Source organism: Coturnix japonica, chromosome 5, assembly GCF_054131305.1.
Source record: "Coturnix japonica strain WE chromosome 5, WE-NBRP24, whole genome shotgun sequence".
In the NCBI taxonomy this organism is placed as follows: Eukaryota; Metazoa; Chordata; class Aves; order Galliformes; family Phasianidae; genus Coturnix; species Coturnix japonica.
Genome location: NC_140667.1, coordinates 20865328 through 20879768, shown reverse-complemented (window position 1 = coordinate 20879768; position 14441 = coordinate 20865328). Strand labels below are relative to the sequence as shown.

At 33.4% G+C, this 14441-nt stretch overlaps 1 protein-coding gene across 11 annotated transcripts in view; it reads left to right on the top strand.

The window, feature by feature from the left end:
* The window catches only part of LRRC4C (leucine rich repeat containing 4C), a 426317-nt gene that overhangs the window by 163215 nt on the left and 248661 nt on the right, over positions 1 to 14441 (top strand). For all 11 annotated transcript variants that reach the window (XR_014947119.1, XR_014947114.1, XR_014947120.1 and 8 more), the window contains one exon: positions 14070 to 14159. The gene's annotated coding sequence lies outside the window, so the exon portion shown is untranslated. The remainder of the gene's footprint in view (positions 1 to 14069; positions 14160 to 14441) is intronic.

Genomic DNA, 14441 nt, shown 5'->3' with positions numbered 1-14441 from the left:
AGAGATTGCTCACAGAATGTTCTTTATAAAAAAGTTGCAAATGTGCTTGCACAATTCAAATCTGAAAAAGACTGAAGCTAAAAATATGACATGTAGAAAATATCATAGTGCAGTAGAGTTTCTTGCTTCTTTATATACTCAATGCTTGCAAGATTTCTCCTGTGAGAAAGTAAGATCTGCTGATTTCAGCCTCCAAGCTATGGTAATTCCTTGATTTTGAGGATAGCAGAGACCTAGAGAATGTAAATGAGCACTTTCAAGAACTCCGAGAAACTATCTCAAATTCTTTTCAGGGCTTGGTTATCCTTGCTGTTTCTACATGTCTTCAGCTGAAGATACAACAGTTTGAATCAAAGAGCAGTTAATAAGTAACAAACCTTTGATAAAATGAAGTTAGAGTGGTTGGTAGTACTGTGGGATTTATAGGCTATAACAACAGGCAGGTGCTCAGACAGCTTTATTGATGTGTTATAATGATGTGAAGCAAAGAAATCTCAGTGGGAGAGTGGAAACCTGCTTCTTCTATTTACCATAATACAGTTCGAAAGGCAAATACCACATTTCTGAATTTAGGTGGTTTTGTTGATGCAGTTGAGTTCTGAATTGCAACCTCCAACCTGTTTTATTTTGTCAGATTTTGAAAACTACAATATAAGACAGAAAAGCACTGGCAATATCTTACTGTTCTATTCAACTATTGCTGCTGTGAAGAGATGAAAAAATCAAATATCCAGGTAGATGGGTGGTCTGCCTCAATCACACTTAGAACTATGGTACACATAACCAATACAAGATAGGATTAAGGTTTTTGTTTGTTTGTTTGTTTGTTTTTCTGTGAAACATACACGGTTGTGGAGAAAATAGTTATTTGTCATCATTATATGTCCACTCTACCACTGGCATGGCTGTCATCCAGAGTGATTACCCCAGTGAAACAGAAATTGCAGTGGAAGGACCAAAATATTTTCTAGAAGAATAACTTTGTGCAGGTAGTTTGACAAGAATTTCAGGCTAGCTAGCATTAAGTGGAGAACAATGAAGTGCCTCCTTCTGTAATATCTTTTCTTTTAAACTTTGTAATAATGTGTATTGATGCCAATTTTTATCTAAATATATTCTTGATATTTTCAGAATGGTATTTGTCAGAAGTAGTTATAATTGACTTTTAATATATTCAAAAAACTCTTAATTCAAAAATAAGATTTAATTCACATAGCAAATAATTCAAACACTGTCTAAGTTTATTCGTCTTGAAAGAGACAATTCAGATGATCCATGGAATAATCAGTGTGTTTTCTGGTGTATCATAACACTTGTTCCCATGTTTCTGTGTGTGAATTCTGCCAGCTCCTTCATATGTAGGCCTGTTTTGCCACTGAAGTCTCATGCAACTATTTGCAGTTGTAAAGCACAGTGGACGCAGTCTTGAGCAATGGGAAGAGACTTAGACTTTGAAGTAATGTTTCTAGTGTTTCATAATATTTAGTAAGTCTGGAAGTAATGAGAAGATTAATGTGGAACAAAGCTGTGCTGAGGGTACAGGTTCATGAATTTTATGGAAGAATAACCACATCCTGAAACTTGTGAAATTTCCATGCCTTTGCTTTATTATTTCCTGGTAAATGTATTCTTAGCTGCTGCTTTGCAATGCAGATGAAAGGGTGCTTCAGCAGCAAGATTTCAGTCTTTTGTCAATAGCTTAAATTTTCTCTTAAAAAATATTTAAGAAGTGTTCAGCAGATAATACAGTGGAACTCATTAAGAGAACAGTGCTGTGTTATACACAAGATATCCTAATTATTACCACAAACTGTGAAGAAAAGCAAATAAATAAACAAACAGAAAAACAACAACAAAAAAACCCCACGTTTTCAAAAATGTCTGAAATGAAGAGACGTGGGACTAAGTGGAAAGATACCTCACAAAGTCTCCAGACTGAACAAGTCCAGATTCACCAGCTTTACCTCACAAAGCAAGTGCCCCAGACCTCAACCTTGACTGTTCTTACATTCTTGATCTGACTTACATTGGAATAGAAAAGAAATTGATGCTTTCAGTAACTAATAGCTAACTAATACTGTTTCAGTAACTAATAGCTAACTAATACTGTTTTGTTTTTGTAGATGGCTTCTTACAACTGGTTTTAGAGATAGAGATTAGAGATAGAGTCAGACTTCAGCTCTTTGGAGACACAGTGCTTCTCACTAAAATGATATTCTTTGTAGCAAAGAACAGACTTAGTAATTAATTTCTTCAAATGTAAGAGGGGATCTCAGAATGGGATGTAAAAAGTGATAGCACAAAAAAGACATCATGTTCCCTCCTTTCTACTGGAAATCCTACTATATGGTACAGTTCCTTTTACTTTCAAGGTAAAGAAATTTTTTAGAGGTTACACGGATGACAATTTTTATTAACTCAGAACTGTGGAAATGTGTCCTGCTGTGATTCAATCAGCTACTGTGGTTTGCCCTGTAAAAGCTGAAAATCTACTTTGTATCAAGCAAATTTATTTTGATGTGATTGCAGCCTTTTTTTTTTTTTTTTTTTTTTTTTCTTCCCCTCTTATGGCAAGTTGTTGATGTGTAGGAGAGGAACCTTGATTTTCCAATCTAAGAGCTTAAAATCGGCCAATGGTAGTGTATGACAAAGGAAAGCAGAGAAGATTTTTGTTACCATAGCAACAATAAAGCACTTTCCCCCAACACCATTCAAAAACAGAACAAAACCAAACACAACACAACAACTCTCTCTCTTTAATACTGTTCAGAAATTAGATATAAAACATTTGTTCAACATATTCTACATTCAAGTGAAAACTACATTTGTTTTTGATACTGAGACCTCCACCCCCCAAGAAATCTGCATGCTCATCGAGGATTTCACCAAAATCTTTTTTACTTACTCTTCCAAATTTCTCTAGATATAACTTAATTAGTAATGATTTATGCAGCAAAAATGTCATGGAAGTCCTTAGAGTACATTTTATTACACTAGATTTTTTCTTGTCCTTGTCCTGTTCAGTCAGGTGTGATAAGGAAGTAAGGGAGTACCTTTTGGAAGAACAAACAAAAGTCAGTGTTTGTTCAGTGTTAATGAATGTCAGCACCAGAGCACTGACTGACTTAGTTTACTATTTAAAAATGTCAGTTGTCATGGTGACTGATTCCTCATTGTTATTTTTGCTATTATATTGTTTTTCTATAAATAATTTTAAAATTAACCTTACATTTATTTACTTATTTGTTTGTTTATTTATTTATTTTTAACCTTGAAATTAGAATTCTCTACTGATGGGGAGGAATTTCTCAAATGTTGACCATTTTGTAAATTTAACTTCATCATAAGGCCACCACCACCAATCAACAACCTTGACTTTCATATTATTAAAGCTTCACGTGCATATTTATCTATGGTCACAGATTGTTTCTACTATCTAATTTCTGTTTTATCACTTCAGATATAAAGCATATGTAATCTACCTATGAATAATACCTGTGAACAAGTGCAAGTGTGCTGTGATAGATTTTTAGTAGAGTGTGTTTGTCTATTTATGACTGGACAATATAATGCATTTCTCTACCTTTAATTTAAATATAAATGCTGGATTTTTCTTGTGTAAAAATATCAATATATGCAACACTTTGGACAAAATTGCTTTGCTGTTGCTGTCTCATATCTTTAAGGAATAATTGTATTGTGGGATTCAAGCTGTTTTTTTTCTTGCTGCTTTTGTAAAGTACTGTCCTTACTGTGAAAGTTCTTACTAGCCTTACTAACAGTGCAGCATCTAGATATCTACTTGTTCTCTCTGGTTTTAGACATTACTCCAAGTTATTAGTATCAATTAAAACACAGATTTAGAGCTAAGATATCCAAGTAAAATTGAGCTTTACTTTGATCTTATTGTACAGTATTGCTACCACATATAAATTCAGTGCAGTCATCATGTTTGGCTCAAAAGAGATGTTTGCTTTTTTTTCTTTTTAGATTAATGCATGTTGTGTACTGTGCCCCTGTGTAAAATCTCTAGTATATTTAAGAGTTCATTTCATATAGTCTTAAATTTCAGTGAATCTTGTATCCGTACTTGAGAACAGAGTTCCCTGATTCCATTGTGCCATTTGTCTGTCCATGGCAATCAAGACATGAATAATGAACGTTTCTTTGCCCTGTATTCTTGTGAAAGTCTATTTCAGAAGCTAGATTATCATCAACTGTTTTTTTTTTTTTAAATCTCCTGTACCTACCTTATACACCTTACAAGTGATTTGCAGTCTCACATATGCTTACTGATATTTCCTGTAAGCACTGTGGTTGTTCTGGCATCTAAGAAAATTATCTTCTAAAATATAACCTCCATGGATGGATGATTAAGATACCTGAAGATAAGTAGCGTCTTTGTCCTCACCTTTTATCCTTACATGTAAATCCGGAAATGAGGAGTTTGCTGTCTGTATAGGCTTCCCTGACAAGATAATGAGGTTAGATGTGTTTTTGAAAGCTGTATGTCAGTAATTATTTCAGACACACAGCATTAAAATAACAAGTAACAAAACTAGGTATAAAAAGAAAGGGAGTTTTATTTTATGGCAAAATGTAATTTGAGAATAAAAAGTGAGAATTTCAGAGCTAACTGCTAGAAGTTGCTTGAGCAAAATGACCACGTAGACTTGTTTCACAAAATCCTATATTGTTTGGTTCTGCTTAGTATAAAACCACATCTTTCAGTTATGTAGGAGATTGCTGTTTACACCCACCAAAAAACATCTCCTGCTTTGTGGACAGGTTTAGTATGTGATAAATTCTTCTGTTTGGTGAGTGATTCTGGAGAGCTGCATGATGTGTCTAAAGACCAGGTGTTTGCACTTCTATTCAGAAAAAGGAAGCCGTCTTTTCGTTAAGACTTTGACTCTCCTGTTAGAATTTATGGAATTATTTTAAATTGTTTTGCAATGACCTTGGACAGATTCACAAATGATATTTCCTCCATTCTCTCTGCTCATGAGTTCCTCAGTGCAGTCACTGATTATACTTAGTATTATGCTTACTATGTGCTTTAGCCGGATTCTGTAGTTCGTTGATACAACACAAGTAACATCCTTATGGAGGGACTCAAGTGGTCCATCAAGACCTTAGAATATAATTAATTTGCTTTTATTTCATTCTCCAAATTGTCTTAGTATTTGGGATCTTGGAATGCAAATGTGGAGGTGTTTTCACCTTGTTATAGATGCAATTTTCGTTTATTTTCTTATGTGTTATTGACAACAGCAGGAATGGTGATGTTTTGGGAACTTTACATGGCTCCACACTGCCATTCAACTTGTGGGAATGCAGTGTTTTGTTTCAAACCTCTAATGAGGTATAAACCTAGAATTATTAGATATAAAATAAACTAGTCAAGTTTTATGGTAGATAGTACCGTTGAGTTCTAGTTTTAATTCTTATGCACATACGCATGCATATATATGCATACATGCACACACGCACACAGACCCCTACCTTCCTCAATTGCATAGGTTTTTAATAGAACTGCACTCGCTTTCTGCATCTGAGGAAGCTGCTCTAATACTGATCTTAGTTAAGAGACCAGAGTTAATAAATACTGTCATAACTCTATTTAAACAAATAACAACAAAAAACAGGATTTATTGATATTAGTCACAGAGTGCAAATAGATAACAAGATGATAATTAAGTTACTTTATTATATTTTTTAAAGTTATTAATACAGGAAAAAATATATCTAACTAAATCTTTGTGAAATATTATGTTTAAACTGGTGGTACAGACTTGCTCTATGTTCTGTCCAAAATGAATTTGTATTTTGTAAATAAAGAAGTGAATAGAAGGAAAAAGACAGATGCTCCGTGTTCCAGATATAATTATTTTTTTCTCAGATACTGAGAGACTATGTTGATTGATGGAAAATATATTATTAGTTTGACACTGTCATTACATAAAAATTTTTTTTTTTCCTATTGTGGTTTTTAAAAGTATGTTAACATTTTTGCATTCTTTAATTGGAGAAAGCAAGGAAAAAAAGATGAGAAGCCGAAGCTCATTAGCAGGAAGGTGGTTTATAATGTAGATGTTCATAGTTTAAGACCTTGCTATTGTTAGTCTCCAGATTCCAGATACAGAAATTTAAATTAGTAGAAATTGTGAATACTGATCAGATTTTGATCAAAAACCCTATCTTCAAAGTTAATGATTTTTCACGATACAAGTTTTCTTTGAAAAAAGCTCAAAACTTAAAGGAATAGAACATTCAAATATAAATAACTGTGTAGTAATTATTAGCCTGAGTATTTCATGGACACTCTTCTGAAAGCTTGAAATACTTATCTTTGACCATTATACTTATTATCCTCTAAGAAGGGAAAAATATGTTTTGTGGTATTTTATCCTGCAAAATAGATTAGGTGTGAAAAACATGAGACCTTCTTTATACTTGTTTGTTCTTGATTTGTTGGCTTGATTGCTGACAGTAAAATCTTTATTGAAGAGACTAATTCTGGTTTCAGTTATACTACTGTACTGTACATCTTTACTAGAAATAGATATCTCAATATAATCTTTAATTTTATTGGAATAAATTTTTATTCACTTTACATTAACAATTTTATTCCATGATTATTTTCTAAAATCCAACTATATTAAAACCTTTTTCTCTTTTAAATGGATCTTTAAGATCAGTGAATAACAGGGACATCTTGCAGAAACTATTCCATAATATGCGCGTATTGTTGCAGCTTTTCCTGTTCACTGAAGTCATGGAGCTTTTTTAAGTCTTACTGTTTCCTCCCTTATTTTTCTCTGGATAGAGGGTAGTCTTGTGGATTTGAAACTCAAGTGGTTTCAGGCGTATTATTATTCTGTAACCTAAGGAAGTTATTTCCCTTTTACTAACCCTCTGAGTAGATGTAACTATATGTATGTCCACACACACATATCTATAAAGCCATCTTAGCAGCTCATAATGAGGATGGAAGTATGGGCCATGTTTATTCAGGATAAGGTCATGAATTGGACAATATAATCTATAATGAGTATGACCACTGTGTCCTACTAGTGGGGCAGGAGAGAATTGTGGGAAAACTTGTGGTTAAAACTGAATTGCAAAAAGATGAGTAAAAGAATGGACAGAAATTCAGAACAAATCACAACTTGCCATCTTGGAAAAATAAATTCTTCTCTGTAAAAATAAGTTTCAACTGATATTCTGAAAATGTTTAGCTTAATGCTGGCTAGTTCTCTTTATGACCTGTAGGTGTCTCAAGGATTATATAATGAAATTTTTCTTCACTGTTTAACTAAATTCACCCCACATCTGCTGTCTCAAATCCCATCTGATCTCTAGCCTTATAGAGCTTGGAGTTCACCTTCAGAGTTCTTTACAGTTCTTCCTTCATTTTAGTGTTGGATGTCATTTAGTTCTCTCTGGGGTCTGTTCTCCTTTGTTTCTTTCGCTTTCAGCTCCATACATTCTTTCCTGCTATATCCAGGGCTTGGGGTAGCTTCTTGCTTGTGTTGTGTCCTTGCTTCTGATCAGCTTTCATGCAATTCTTATGTAATCTTTTGCAGAGCTTTCCAATATGGCTTGTTTTCCAGCTGTTGTGACAAAAAAATTCTTAGCAATAATCTGAAACCTGTTTATGAAGCTTATGATAAAAAAAAAAATAAATATGATAAATATTATTCCATTGTTGTTATTTTGTTTCTGTCAATCTGGATTAGTCAAAATGTGCTTAATGCTCAAGATTTCATGCAGTCACAAATGCACTTATAATATAGCATGGTTTTGTGAAATTACGGATGAATAATTAGCTCTTCTTGAATATGTAGGTTAACCAAATGTGAATCCCTTTTGATAAACAGTTTGATCATTTCTGAATAATAATATTGCAGTAAGTACTTGTTTATTTCATGTTCAGAGCAGTTAATCTGTAGATAATTTGCAAATACGTTTTAGTTCATAGCTAGCAGTTGTTAAATTTCAATTTGTTTCAATTATCCCCATAGTTTTATATCTGTATTAAAATTTTATACAGCTATTCAACGTAAACCAGTATTGTGATCAGCATGTTAATAAAGGTGGTAGATACCATTTCAGTTTTTTGTACAGGTTTTCCTGTTATTTTTACTTTGAGTATATATTCCAATAGTTGCTTTTATTATTTTCATGATGGCTACATGATACGTGAACTTATGCATTTTAATTACCATTAGTAAAACATCTTTCTCGGCAACTTCTAGGACCTTTTGACAATATTCTCTAGTTTTTATCTTTGTGTTTAACAGAAATCTCACAGTAACCATCACCATAACAGATACAAAGAATAGGTGGGTGTGACACCATACTGTTTCTATATTGTAGTTCCTGCAGTTCCTGCTTCTATCAAATTTGCATGAATGACGTTGAGTTCCTGTGGTATTGCCTGGAAAGTTGACTGCTCCCCATGTTTCACTTTGTCTCTCCTAAATTCATTCAAGGATTTTTATATGAAGAATGTAAGAAGTGTTTAAGACTTACTGGAATAGAAATGATTTGCAGTAATATTAAGAAATTTTGAAATTTTTCGAAAAAGAAAAAGGTAGCATAACTAACATGAAGTATGAGACTGTGGCAGAATTGCAGTGTAACATTTATGTATCACTTCCTTAGTCCTATCTTAACTGTTGTATGAGGCTCTCCTTTCAATGTGTTATTTGAGACCTTGGAAATACTACAACCAAACTTGCTGTGGCTTCTTTACATGCACAGCTGCAATTTCAGACCTGAAAGCCCGTTAAACCTGTTTAAAATTATGCTCTGATCTTATTCTTTCTGAGCTGTGTGCAAGTATATCACCTATTTATCATCACTGTTCTGTAGAAACTTGTATTTTCTCTTTGCTAAATTGGAAGATGAATCAACATGGCAAGTTCATGAGGTAGACATAGAAAATGAGGTGAATGTTGTTTATGTTATCCTGTACGTGTTGAGTATTCCTTCTCAGGATGTGCTGAAGTCCATTGGTTTAGAATAGCTCTCAGTTCAGCCAGGATTCACAACACTCTGGCCTGCTTCTCTATGGTATTTTTTCCCAATAATACACGCAAGCCACCAGAAATGAACTTGATTCTTTTGTGTGTTATTTTCTCTTTGCAGGATTTTGTTTCAGTACTTTTGAAATTTAGGAAATATATTAATAGTTTTTGAAAGAGAATTATAAAGAGTTTGACTGAGGTGTTTAAAACATTCACCAGAACCTATTTTATTTGCAGTATTCCCTCAACATACAGCATAATAGCTTGAGGCTCTTACTAGTATACAGCTGCACTTTCCTGGGCTCGAAAAAGATTCTACAGCCATTCATGATGTTGATAAAAGCTGTAAATAGGGTGATTGAACTAAAAATAATCTTGTCAGGTCAGCAGTTTTTATTGTTCAATGTATTTGTTTTAGAAAAGGAAAAAGGAGACTGTATCTGGAAAGACTCAATCTGTCCAGTTCTGTCTCAACAGAACTGCTCTGAAGCCTTTAAAGCAGTATTACCTAACACTGTGGCTGTGCTAGCAAACACAATTTTTTTTTGCACTAGTTCATTATTTCTCACAAGCTTTACCACATCCCTAGAAGCTTTAAGTGCTACTCAAGCCAGTTTTTAAAGCACTCTTCAGTTAGTCTTCATGAACTGCTCCTTACAATGCAATTGTAAAACAAGCACAAGGACTCCAAATGCAGGGAGATGGATGCCTGAATTGTAGGCACTACTCTTCCCGATGACTCTGTACTGAACCAGGGCCTTAGAAAAAGGACTTCAGCATACCACTTCTTATCTGGAAGAAAAATAAACCTGAACTTTTACTAATTACAGCATCTATTACTTGACTTTTTAGTCGATATTTCTGCTGCTAAAATGTTCAGTCTTACAGGTAATTCTTCTTAGTTGTATAACTTCTGAAATTTCTGTTTGAATAAAGCCGGTGCTGTTCTGAATTATACTACTGCTGTGTTGGCTCTTAGTTGCTGTATTCCAGATCCTTAAAGGGTTTTTGATTGAATACTTGTCTGTGCCACTCTGCTATGTTGGCATGCTAATGTTTTGAAGGTAAATAATTCAGTCTGAGTGTAAGAGCTATGCTATGTGCAATCCAGATAAGCTAATCTGTTTTCCAGATGAAAACTGAAACTGAAGCAAAGTCCTTAATTGGCCCTTCTGTTTCATCTGCACTGAAGAAATTAGGCACAATTCAGCATTATTTTGTTCAGCAGTGAATGCACTCTTGTTGTATCTTGTTTTTATTTTGCTCATTATAAACACTGCTTGGCTCCCCTCTGTGCTATTATTTTATGCTCCTCTAAGTTAATTTAAAGGGACTGACTAGTACTAAACACTTGCAATCCAGTCTTAGATCTCAAATTTGGTTGTGGGATAATTGGTTGGCCTTGAGTCAACTCTTTCTCCTGCTATTATCCTGAAAACTTCATTTACTTGGCACAGCTGTGCTATGAGTTAATTTCGTGATAACTGGTTTAAAAAAACAAAACAAAAAGAAACAACAAACCTACAAACAGAAAAGCACAAAAACTGAAGAGAGTGCTCAAAAAAAAAAAAAAAAAAGCAACATGATAGCCTCAGGTACTGTGTGATGTTACTGGGATTGTGAGCTTATAACAAAAATCATAGAGAAAGCCAAAGTAGCTGAGCACAGAGCTGACTATAGATCCTTGGTTCTGTTTTAGAAAGTTAGTGCATGTACTAAATGATAAACTGAATTCTCTGTAAATCCTGTATTTCTGGAATACTTATAAAGAAAAGTAAGAGGCGTTACTCTAACAGTATGGGTAATAGTCAAATCATAAACTTTAATTCAACTCTAATTTTCATGTAGTCCCTTCATGGTGTAGACATCACTAATTAAAGCAGCCTTGAGTAATATTAATTTAAAATATAGGAATACAGTAACAGCATCAAAATAATGACAGCAATAATGTGTCATGCTGATTAAACATGTTAGGACTCAGTTTTATTTTTAGTTTAGCTCATCTTCCTTTACACTCTTTTTCTACTTTTCTTCTGATTGTGAGTGCTGCTGTTAATCTGTAGTGCTGAACTTGCAGCAATGTTAATAAAAACTTTGCCAATGGAAAAAATATTTTTAAATATTATGAACATAATAATATTTTAGTTACTGTTTGTGCTTTGAGACTGAATGCTTTGAAGGACTTTTAAATGTACTGCAAATTCCTTCTCTACAACCATTACTCTTTTCTTACTGTCATGATATATGATACTTCATTCTGATTACTTCATAAGTGTCAATAAACTGTTTTTTTTCTGAAGTTTCTGCATCTTTCACATTTTTTTCCCCTCTAATTTCTCTCTTTTTTTTGGTTACTTGAATATATTTTTTCTAGCGATTGTTTTTTCTGTATGCTACTAATTGATAGCATGTAGACAACGCCAGTGGCTAGGCAACAGTGTACTCATTTGCAGGCCCAAACCGTGCCTGTACTGTGAGATGGCATTCTTAGTACTGTGTTGCTGTGTCAATGAAGTAAAACATAATGTTTCATTCAGGGCTGAGAGGCTGCATCAAACTACTGCATTCTTAGATAAGAATACTTTTATCCTTCTGTGACAGTCAGGGAAAATAAATGGCATACAAATTATTTTTTTGAAATTGAATTTTTATTGGAGATGTATTTTGAGGGAAAGACTGTAGTTCTCAAGAAATTTAGAGATGATTTTACAATGCATTCTAATATCGCTCTCTTACTGTGAACCCATGTATAAATTTTGAAAATCAGCTGAAGTCATCAAAACAGGCAAGGGGTTAATGAGAATCTCCTAAACTATCTCAAGCTATTAACTTATTAAATATCAATCTATTCATTTATCTATGTTTTTTTTTTCTTTTTTTTATACTCTATATACTAAGAAGTTCTTACTCACTTAAGGGAATGCATATTTCTACAGATAAAATGAATGGGAGAAGAGGCAGTTTGATTTGCCAAATTCTGAAAGGCACTGTGATTCAATGAATTTGATTCTCGCAGTAGGTGTGTCTGCAATATTAACACTTGCTTCCAGAGAATATGTTTTAGTATCTGATCACAAGGAAAATCAGAGAGGAAAATTTGCTACTTCTTTTTTAAGCTGGAAGACAAATTCCAATAAGGTTGTACCTTTTAGGTAAGCTCTCTGTTTCCTTTACACACAGACCAGTCAGCCTCAGTAGCTTTCTTTTCAAATACAAGTTATGTTAATGAATTCCACTGTAATATGTTAGCTTTAGAAATGCTTCCCAAGTATGTGTCATTGCGTCCAAATTTGTGCTTTGTCATCAGGCTCATTTCTTGTCTTTACCACACAATTGCAATCAAGTACAAACATGCCTTTTTTAATTGGCTAAGAAATGAGAGTCACTGACCACCTTCTTAGAGGAGCAAGTAGCTCCTCTCCAAGTAGCTGGCATGACTACCATCAATGACAAATAATGTACATACCCTGTTACCAGCCTGTAAAAATTACTGCTTCATACCTTCTTAAACTCCTGACACTCGTTTTCATTTGCTTAACTCTAGAATTCATTATAGATGAAATTTGTTAAAAGTCCAGATTACTGACTTATGCCTGAAACCCGAAAATTACTGGAAGAAGATTCCTTTAATGTGTTTCTGATCCTTCCAGTTATACCATTGCATTTCTATATTGATATGCAAAATGTAAGCCAAGCTAAACTTGGCCACATGTGCTTAAAGCCAGTCTGCCTTTATGGCTAGAAAAATACTATTTGTTAAAATCACTGATCCTTGAAGGCTGACAAAACTGGGAAGTTGGATCTTGCTACCTGCATTCATTGCTTGAACATCTATCTCCATGCCATCACTCTATTCCTTGCAATTAGCTAGTAAAATTTCAGCTATGAGGAAGAGTTATTGGATGATCTAACAGATCATCAAAACTCATTTAACTCATTTTCTCAGCAGTTAATATCCTCCTCCATAAGATGGCTGAAGATAGGCTCACAGGGTGTCACAAAGAGTAATTAAAAAAGCAAGCTTGTCATCACAGGGTTTACATTAATAATTCAGATATCTGCAGGATTATTATTTCTATTATATATATATTTATATTCTATTATATCTATATTTTATATATATATATATATTATATTATATTATATCTATATCTATATTCTATTATATATATATTTATATCTATTATATATATATATATATATTCTCCCTTGACTGCAAGGAACATCTTGCAACACTGACTTTTGATATCTTTCGATAGCAAGAAAGAAACTCATTAGCTGTCCTAAGAAGAGGATATGCATTTACAAATGCAGGAGATAAAATATTTTAAATCACTCTTAGTTCCTAATAGAGAAAATGGTAAAGCTCTCTTTTGCTTAAGCAGATATGGACTGTAGTTATAAATGTACTGCAGCTACTGTAAATATTCTTCATTTTCGTTTCACCCAAAGTTATTATAACTAAGAATGAAATTATTTTACAGGCTTTTTATTTTTTTCATCTCTTCTCATTAATAAATAGTGAAAAAGGATAGCAGGAAATAATCAAATATTCTTGCCATCTACAAGATATCTTTCAAAGCTTTCTGCCATTAATATTCAAGGACTTCTTATTTTTGTAAGACTTCTTTAAGAATCCAGCCAAGATGCCAATATTTCATGTTCTTTTACAGTACTTGTGGAAGATCTTTTCATTTCAAACTGAATGTGTGCTTCTTGAAAAGCTTGAACTGTTTTTGGCAGATCAGGAAAAAACCTAACAGAAATAATAAAAAAAATCTCCCTGCAGCTCAACTAACTTCTTAGCTGTATATGAAATGTATTCTTGACTCTCATAAAATGTTAATAATGTGTTCACATTTACAAATAAAGATCTGTGTAGTTTGTAAAATGAATTGTAGCATGTTCTTATAATTCCCTAGTTGAGATTTCGTTTTCATATGATATTTCTTCACAGCATACGACTACTGGGGAAACTGCAGATCGTTTAACCTCTTGATTTTTTTATTTTTTGTTTTTGTTTTACCTTTCCAGAAATGAATTTCTTTTTTGCAAGAAATCATCATTATTTATTGAATTGGAAAGCTAGCAGACCGATGGTCCCCTGGGTGCTGTGAGTAACATGTAAGTGTAATATGTTTACTGTTTCACTGATGACATGTTCATGTTCAGTTCAGTTAGGGATTATGATTAAATTTTAACAGAGATATTCTTAATTTATTTTCTTTATCCTACCAACAGATAAAATAATATGACTATATCGTCTCATTTTACTTCGGATGAAAGGCTAATTGATTCAACTTTGTTCATGGTTTAGTTTCAGTCTTCTCTGTATGCAAACATTTGTGGGGATGGTTTTATGCTCTCCAGTATATGAGGATTGTATGAGGATCTGTCACTGAAATA